Below are 10,065 nucleotides of genomic sequence, written 5' to 3' on the forward strand. Positions count from 1 at the left end.
CTACATCAGGCAACAAAGGTCTTCTGCCAGTGGACACCTAAACCCATTGGCTTTTGTCCAGTGCTGCAAGACGTAAGTGTGAACCACTAAGCCAATGTGCTTCCCAAGTAATACAACAAGACCAATCAAGTCTTGTCCAAGTAAGGTTGGGCAGGAGATGTCCGAAGGTGTTCTGCAGTCAGAGGACCCTTCTTCAATCCAGCTTTGATTGTCTACATCAGGCAACAAAGGTCTTCTGCCAGCGGACACCTATATCCATTGACTTTTGTCCAGTGCTGCAAGACGAAAGTGCGAACCACTAAGCCACTGTGCTTCCCCAATAATACAACAAGGTCAATCAAGTCTTGTCCAAGTAAAGTTGGACAGGAGATGTCCGAAGGGGTTCTGCAGTCAGAGGACCCTTCCCCAATCTAACTTTAGTTGTCTGCATCAGGCAACAATGGTCTTCAGTCAGTGGGTGAATTTACCAAATAGCTGAGGTTTGCACTGGGCACAGATAGCATTGGGTACATATTAGGACTGCTATATACTGGTCTTATATGACGTTGGCACTGTCCTCCATAACGCATGTCATCTGAGCAGCAGCTGTGTGTTTATCATGTCAGCCTCCAGCACAAAACACCTGTTAGTCACTACGCTTTATATCTTTCCATTCCTCGCTGCACCACGCCCTGAAATAACTCCACATAGAAAAACATCCCTGTAGTTCGGGGAGAAACAATTGACATCCGCCGTCAGTGACACACTCGCCAAACCAGTCCGGCTGCGCTCTCGCCCCTGGGAGTCCTTCGGCTCGCTAACAGATTGCTGTCATGCTGCAGAGAGACTCAGAAGCATAAAGGATAATCGCATAACTCAGCCAAATCACACAAATGTGGAGCATCAGATGGCCCGACGGGCATAGTTGTGGTTTATATAAAGAGATGTGACAGAGAGGAGCATTAGGAGTCACTGAGTACATACTGATTACATGACTGACTGCATACTGACAATACGAGCACATACCGAGCTATCCCAGACCAGAAGTATGTACTAGATAGGAAAATATTCCTTCATTTACAATGTGTCAACCCAAAACATTAACCAATCAAGGCCTTCTCTGGGCAGAAAGAACCCTGCTCAACCAAAACACAACGCTGCTCATGCAGAAATTGCAACTAATGGCTCACATGCACCTCTTTAACCATTTGATGTCCACTAGTTATCCAACAGATCTAGACCCCCCCGATGAGGTGGGTCTTAATGGATATGTTTGTTTTCTAATATAGATTTCATATATTTGTATCCTACATTTATCCTCCACACCAAACCCTGTCTTCATGGAGCTGGCTCTACTGTTTTGGGAAGACTTCCCACAAAAGTTTGGTGTGTGTCTGTGGGTATTTGTTCCCATTCACTCAAAAGAGCATTTGTGAGGTCAAGTATGTACGTTGAGGAGACTTTGCTCACAACCCAGTGCATCCTAAAAGTGTTCATTAGGGTTGAGGTCCGGGCTCTGTGCAGGACAGTCCAGTCCCTCCTCACCCTCCCTCACTTCCAATACCAAAACCATGGCCATTAATATGGAATTGCCCCTCTCGCTCTATGGCCATTAATATGGAGTTGCCCTTCTCCCCCTATGGCCATTAATATGGAGTTTCTCCCTTTTGTGGCTATAGAATCCTTCTCTCTTTTGAGAAGACCTTTAACAAGATTTTGGAGAGTGACTGTGGGAATTTGGGCCCATTTGTGAGGTCAGATACTGATGTTGGTCGGGAAGACCTGGCTCACCATTGGCATTTCAATTCATCCCAAAGATGTTCAGTAGGGTTGAATTCAGGGTTCTGTGCAGGACGTCTGAGTTCCTACACACCAAAATGGTCAAACTATATCTTCATGGCGCTGGCTTTGTACACAGGGGCAGTCGTGCTGCAACAGAAAAGGGTCTTCACCAAACTGTTACCACAAGGTTGGACAAGCACAATTGTCTACACTGTCTTTGTATTATGGAGTATTTACAGGACCCTTCATTGAACTCCATCATTCTGACACCCTTAGGGCCATATAGTGAATCCCTTTGGAGTGGGATGACCCTATTACCATTGATAGCTGAGTTCTTTAATCTTGAACAGCCAGGGACAGGACTGATGTTGCATGAGAAGACTTGGCTTTCCATTGGCATTGCAATTCATCCCCAAGGTGTTCAGTAGAGTTGAGGTCTGGGTTCTATAAAGGACACTGAATTTCCTCCACACCATAGTGGTCAAACCAGTCTTTATGGAGCTGGCCTTGTACACAGGGGACAGTCATAGTGGAACAGAAAAGGGTCTTCACGAAACTGTTACCACAAGGTTGAAAGAGCACAATTGTCTACAATGAGATTGTATGATGGAGGATTAACAGTAGCCTTCACTGGAGACACCTCAAATCAGTCCTTTGGAAGGGAGTCCATATACTGTTGGGACAGGGTAGGACTGATGTTGGATGAGAAAACTTGGCTCACCATTGGCCTTGCAATTCATCCCCAAGGTGTTCAGTAAGGTTGAGGTCAGGGTTCTGTAAAGGACACTGAAGTTCCTCCACGCCATACTGGTCAAACCAGTCTTTATGGAGCTGGATTTGTAAACTACACAGGGGACAATCATAGTGGAACAGAAAAGGGTCTTCACCAAACTGTTACCATAAGGTTGAAAGAGCACAATTGTCTGCAATGTGTTTGTGTGATGGAGGATTAACAGTACCCTTTGTGGCTATAGAATCCTCCTCTCTTCTGAGAAGACCTTCAACAAGATATCAGAGGGTGACTGTGAGAATCTGTGTGCACAGTTGTGCGGTCAGGTACTGATGATGGATGAGAAGACCTGGCTCACATATGGCTTTCCAAGTCATCCCAAAGGTGTTCAAGAGTTTTGCAGTTAGGGCTCTGACGTTGTTAGACTTCCAATACCAAAACCATGGCCATTAATATGGAGTTGCCCATCTCCCCCATGGTGATAATGGAATTTCCCCCCTTTGTGGCTATAGAATCATCCTCTCTTCTGAGAAAACCTTCAACATGATTTTGGAGGATGTCTGTGGGAATGTGTGCCCATTTGTGAGGTCAGGTATTGATGTTGGATGAGAAGACCTGGATCACCATTAGCAGTCTAATTCAAATTCAGTATTTGGTCAAGTATAGATGTTGAGAAGACCTGGCTCACAACCTAATTCACCCCAAAGTTGTCCAGTAGAGTTGAGGTCAGGGCTCTGTAAAGGACATTCAAGTTCCTCCACACCATACTGGTCAAACCAGTCTTTATGGAGCCAGCTTTGTTCACAGGGCACAGTCATAGTGGAACAGAAAATGGTCTTCGCTAAACTGTTACCATAACGTGGAAAGAGCACAATTGTCTGAAATGTGTTTGTGTGATGGAGGATTAACAGTACCCTTCACTGGAGACACCTGAAATTAGTCCTTTGGAAGGGAGTCCATATACTATTGGCCATATAGTCATGTCTGCAATAACAATAGATGTCCTGGACTGGTAGGCTCTATTCCTTCTATGCATTAAAGGTTCATTTTTTTATTTGTTTGTAATGTTTACTTAACTACTTGCCGACCTCAGATAGCCGAATGATGGCTACACTGCGGCCGGCCAGTTCTGGGTGGGCGTCATATGACGTCCTCCCAGAACGCGCTCTCCTGCGCACCCCCAGGGGCGCGCACCCCCAGGGGCGCGCACCCCCAGGGGCGCGCACCCGGCGATCTCCGTGATTGCTGTGTCCTACGGACACAGCTGATCACGTGATGTGGTAAAAGGCCAATCACAGCAACCTTTTACCACGTGATCAGCCATGTCCAATGACACACTGATCACCAGAAAATGCAATTGCCGGTTCTCGGCTGCACTTTCCTTACGCTGTCAGATCGTGAGGAAAGTACTGCCGAGAACCGGCAGTTGTTAGAGCGGGGATCGGCACCGATCATCAGGGCACTGATGATCAGTGCTCTAATGATCGGTGCCTAGCAGTGCCACCCACAAGTTCCGCCCACCTGTGCCTAGCAGTGCACCCACCTGTGCCACTCAGCAATGTCACACACCTGTGCCCAGAAGTGCCACCTACCTGTGCCCAGCAGTGCCAAACACCTATGCCCACCAGTGCCACCCACCTGTGCCCACCAGTGACACCCACCTGTGCCCACCAGTGCCACCCACCAGTGCCCATCAGTGCAGCCCAGCAGTGCTGCCAGTCAGTGCCACCAGTCAGTGCCCAGCAGTTGTGCCAGTCAGTGCCCAGCAGTGATGCTAGTCAGTGCCACCTATCAGTGCTGTCTATCAGTACCCATCATCAGTGTCGCCTATCAGTGCTGCCTATCCGTGACACCTCATTAGTGCTGCCTATCAGTGCCGCCTATCCATGCCACCTCATTAGTGTTGCCTATCAGTGCTGCCTATCAGTGTCCTTCAGTGCTGCCTATCAGTGCCCATCAGTGCTGCCTCATCAATGCACATCAGTGAAGGAGAAAAATTACCTGCTTGAAAAATGTTATAATAGAAACAAGAAACTTTTTTTTTTTCAAATTTTTTGCAATTTTTTTGTTTATAGCGCAAAAAGTAAAGCGCCCAGCGGCGATTAAATACCACCAAAAGAAAGCTCAATTTGTGAGAAAAAAATGATAAAAATTTCATATGGGTACAGTGTTGCATGACCGCGCAATTGTCAATTAAAGTGCGACAGCGCTGAAAGCTGAAAATTGGCCTGGTAAAGAAGGGGGTAGAAGTGTCCGGTAGGCAAGTGGTTAAGCCCAACTGAACCTTCAGTTTAAGTCAGCTAGATACATTCCGCGTGTGCAAGGTCTTGCAGTTCATTGCCTTTAAAAAGCAACCACAGTCTGATTAGAGAAGCCTGTCCCCTGCCAGCATGCTGCAAAGAATTACCATTTCTTGCTGGGTGGAAGCAGTGGTCCCTCTGCAGAGCTCTAACACATGTCCCCTGCTTAGTCCGGTCTGAAGCTCCACAATCAGCAAAGCTCATGCCCCCTTGTTGATTGGGGGGCTCTGGCTCTGACTCAGCATTGGGTGTGTCGGACCTTCGCAGGGGGACCACCGCTTCCTCACAGAGAGCCAGTTTCCTTTTCTGCAGCCTGCTGGCAGGGGACAGGCTTTCCAACTCGATTTGTGGCTGATTTCTGAAGAAAACGAACTTAGACTTTGCACACCTTTCGTTTTGACGCACCTGGAATGTGTTTGTCTGATTTAAACTGAAAGTTCAATTGTAAATTTAGCTCACATGCGATTAGACGCGGCAATTAGCTCTCTTGTCTGAAATCCGTGTTGGGGACATTCCTGTCTACATTTTAGTGAGGTGACATGAACTTCTTGCTGAACGAAAAATACCGAAGATGTCACCATACAAAGTATTTTTCTAGAGAGGTTTTGCAGAGAAATCCACCGACGTTTTGTATCCCGTCAAATGCTCTAATGATCGGCACACACTCAGGCAATGTCATTTACTGCAATCCTCCTGACTATTATCTCTGACAGCAATCTCTAGGTGGGTGTTCAATGGAGGATAAGAATGACGAGGTCTCAGTGATGGGAGATGGATCATCTCAGCAATCTGTCACCATGAAAACTCCACCAAGAACCATTAACAGATGAAACAGACATAAACCATTATTATTTATTTATTTATTATTTATTTCAGGTACTTATATAGCGCTGTCAGTTTACGCAGCACTTTACATATACAGTTGCAAGAAAAAGTATGTGAACCCCTTGGGATTACGTGGAGTTTTGCATGAATTGGGCATAAAATGTGCTCTGAACGTCATCTAAGTCACAACAATAGAAGAACACAGTCTGCTGAACATAATACTACACAAACATTAGATGTTGCCATGGTTTCATTGCACATAACATGTAAACATTCACAGTGCAGGGAGGAAAAAGTATGTGAACCTTTGGACTTAATAACTGGTTGACCCTCCTTTGGCAGCAATAACCTCAACCAAACGTTTCCTGTAGTTGCAGATCAGACCTGCACAACGATCTGGAGTCATTTTGGACCACTCCTCTTCACAAAACTGTTTCAGTGTAGCAATATTCTTGGGATGTCTGGTGTGAATCGCTCTCTTAAGGTCATGCCACAGTATTTCAATCGGGTTGAGGTCAGGACTCTGACTGGGCCACTCCAGAAGGCGTATTCTGTGCTGTTGCAGCCATTGTTTTGTTGAATTACTTGTATGCTTTGGGTCATTGTCCTGTTGCATCACCCATCCTCTGCGGAGCTTCAGTTGGCGGACAGATGGTCGTACGTTTTCCTGCAAAATGTCTTGATAAACTCTGGAATTCATTTTCCCATCAATGACAACAATCCGTCCAGGCCCTGAGGCAGCAAAGCAGCCCCAAACCAGGATGCTCCCTCCGCCATGTTTCACAGTGGGGATGAGGTTTTGATGTTGCTGTGCTGGGCCTTTTTTTCTCTACACATAGTGTTGTGTGTTCTTCCCAAACAACTCAATCTTGGATCCAGGTGCTCTTTTGCAAACTTCAAACGTGCTGCAATCTTCTTTTTGGACAGCAATGGCTTCCTCCGTGGTGTCCTCCCATGTACTCCATTCTTGTTTAATGTTTTCCTTATAGTAGATGTGTCAACAAAAATGTTAGCATGTGCCAGAGATTTCTGTAGGTCTTTAGCTGACACTCTGGGATTCTTCTTTACCTCATGCAGCATTCTGCGCTGTGCTCTTGCAGTCATTTTTACAGGACGACCGCGCCTAGGGAGAGTAGCAACAGTGCTAAACTTTCTCCATTTGTAGACAGTCTGTCTTACTGTGGACACATGAACATCAAGGCTCAAGGAGAAACTTGTAACCCTTTCCAGCTTCATGCAAGTCAACAATTCTTGATCGTAGGTCTTCTGAGAGCTCTTTTCTGCAAGGCTTGGTTCACATCAGACAGTGCTTCTTGAAACCAGTAAACCCAAAACAGGTGTGTGTTTTTTAAGGGCAGGACAGCTGTCAGCAACACATCCAATATCATCACACTGATTGGAGTCAAGGTTGGCTCACTCCTGGCTCCAATTAGCTCTGGGAGAAGTCATTAAGCTAGGGCCTCACATACTTTTTCCTCCCTGCACTGTGAATGTTTACATGTTATGTGCAATTAAACCATGGCAACATCTAATGTTTGTGTAGTATTATGTTCAGCAGACTGTGTTCTTCTATTGTTGTGACTTAGATGACGTTCAGAGCACATTTTATGCCCAATTCATGCAAAACTCCACGTAATCTCAAGGGGTTCACATACTTTTTCTTGCAACTGTATATTGTACAATCACATCTGTCCATCAATGCTTATTGCTTAATGCTTACCAATCGCTGCATAGGTTGTAAATACAACATTCAAGATATTCTCTGTTCTAGTTCCGAGGAAATGTCAGGATATTTGTCCTCCATATACTACATGTGTGCAGAGTTCAGGACTTAGACTATTTACTAATGATTATTATTATTATTATACAGGATTTATGGCGCCAACAGTTTGCTCAGCGCTTTACAATATAACGGGAGACAATACAGCAACAATACAGTTCAATACAGGGATAGGAGGGCCCTGATCCTGGGAGCTTACAATCTAAGAGGGAGGAGCTAGTGGTACAAAAGGTAGTAACTGTGGGGGATGGACTGGTAGGAGGAGTAGAAGATTCCAGTATTAGCTGAGGACAGGATAGGCTTCCCTGAAGAGATCGGTTTTCAGAGATCGCCTAAAAGTGAGCAGAGTAGGTGATAGTCTGATAAATTGGGGTAGGAAGTTCCAGAAGATGGGGGAAGCTCTGGAGAAGTCCTAGAAATGAGCATGGGAGGAGGAGACAAGGGAGCTAGAGAGTAAGAGGTCTTGCGAGGAGTGGAGGGTATGGTTTGGGTGATATTTGGAGACAAGATCGGTGATGTCATTTGGGGCGGAGTTATAAATGGCTTTATACGTTATTGTTAATGTTTTGAATTTTATCCGTTGGGCAATGGGAAGCCAGTGGAGGGATTGGCAGAGAGGGGTGGAAGACACTGAGTGGAGGCCAGTGGAGGGATTGGCAGAGAGGGATGGAGGACACTGAGTGGAGGCCAGTGGAGGGATTGGCAGAGAGGGATGGAGGACACTGAGTGGAGGCCAGTGGAGGGATTGGCAGAGAGGGGTGGAGGACACTGAGTGGAGGCCAGTAGAGGGATTGGCAGGGAGGGGTGGAGGACACTGAGTGGAGGCCATTGGAGGGATTGGCAGAGAGGGGTGGCAGATATGGAACAGTTAGTAAGGTGGATGAGTCTGGCAGCAGCATTCATAATAGACTGAAGAGGGGACAGCCTGCGATGAGGCAGGCCAATGAGGAGGGAGTTCCAATAGTCAAGGCGTGAGATAACCAGGGAGTGAATAAGTTGCATAAGTGAATAATAACTATCACTACACACGCTCGGGTTCACATGCTGTTTTGTGATTCTTGTGCAAAATATAGCAAATGCAAACTTTGTGGCAAACCCCATTGAAGTTTATGAAGTTCATTTTTGAAGTGCCAGGACTATCAATATACACCTTTGGATAGTGATCTTGTTGGAGATCCCAAACCAAAACCATGGCTATTAATATGGAGTAGCCCCTGGCTCGCAATCAGCATTCCAATTCATCCCAAATTTGCTCAGCAGGCTTGAGATCCGGCCTCTGAACTTGTTGAACTTGAACTTAATATGGAGTTTCTCCCCTTTGTGGCTATAATGTTCTCTACTCTTCTGGAAAGACCTTCAACAAGATTTTGGAATGTGTTTGTGGAACTCTGTGCTCAGTTGTGAGGTCAGGAACTGATGTTGGATGAGAAGACCTGGCTCACATTTGGCTTTCCAATTCATCCCAAATGTGTTTAGAAGGGTTGAGATCAGGGCTCTGAGGTTGTTGGATTTCCAATACCAAAGCTATGGCCATTAATATGGAGATGCCTCTCTTTCCCCATGGCCATTAATATGAAGTTCCTCCCCTTTGTGGCTATAGAATCCTCCCCTCTTCTGAGAAGACCTTCAACAAGATATTGGAGGGTGAATGTGAGAATCTGTGTGCACAGTTGTGAGGTCAGGTACTGATGATGGATGAGAAGATCCGGCTCACATATGGCTTTCCAAGTCATCCCAAAGGTGTTCAGGAGGGTTGTGGTTAGGGGTCTGAGGTTGTTAGACTTCCAATACCAAAACCATGGACATTAATATAGAGTTGCCCATCTCCCCCCTGGCGATAATGGAATTTCCCCCCTTTGTGGCCATAGAATCATCCTCTCTTCTGAGAAAACCTTCAACATGATTTTGGAGGATGTCTGTGGGAATTTGTGTCCGTTTGTGAGGTCAGGTATTGATGTTGGATGAGAAGACCTGGATCACCATTAGCAGTCTAATTCAAATTCAGCATTTGGTCAAGTATAGATGTTGAGAAGACCTGGCTCACAACCTAATTCACCCCAAAGTTGTCCAGTAGAGTTGAGGTCAGGGCTCTGTACAGGACACTCAAGTTCCTCCACACCAAACCGGTTGAACCATGTCTTTATGGAGCTGTGTTTGAACACAAGGTACAGTCATGGGGGAACAGAAAAAGGGTCTTCACCAAACTGTTACCATAAGGTGGAAAGAGCACAATTGTCTGCAATGTATTTGTATGATGGAGCATTACCCGGACCCTTCACTGGAGACACCTGAACCCCATCATGTGAAGGGTTGTTCATAGACTTTTAGTTATACGGATAGGTGTGATGGCCCATATACTTTTGGCCATAAAATGTATTATGGTCTTCATAAGATGTTTTTATGCTGCACTTTTTGTAACAAAATGTTTAAAAATGATAAAATATGCTAGAATACGAGACCAATTCTTAAGTAGCTTCTAATGTTTATATATGACTTCCATCTCCAGTCCAGTTAGATATCTGGGTTGGTGGAAAAGGTTTTGCAATGAGTAGTTGATGAACATGGAACCATAATATGAAAATGATGGCCTGGTCCTTACATTATTCAGGGTAGAGGTGTACAGGAACTAACGGTAACATTCTGAACACAGGCCGTCCATCCACTTGTAG

Source organism: Staurois parvus, unplaced genomic scaffold, assembly GCF_062004578.1.
Source record: "Staurois parvus isolate SC_StPar_1 unplaced genomic scaffold, SC_StPar_1.0 ptg001668l, whole genome shotgun sequence".
In the NCBI taxonomy this organism is placed as follows: domain Eukaryota; kingdom Metazoa; phylum Chordata; class Amphibia; order Anura; family Ranidae; genus Staurois; species Staurois parvus.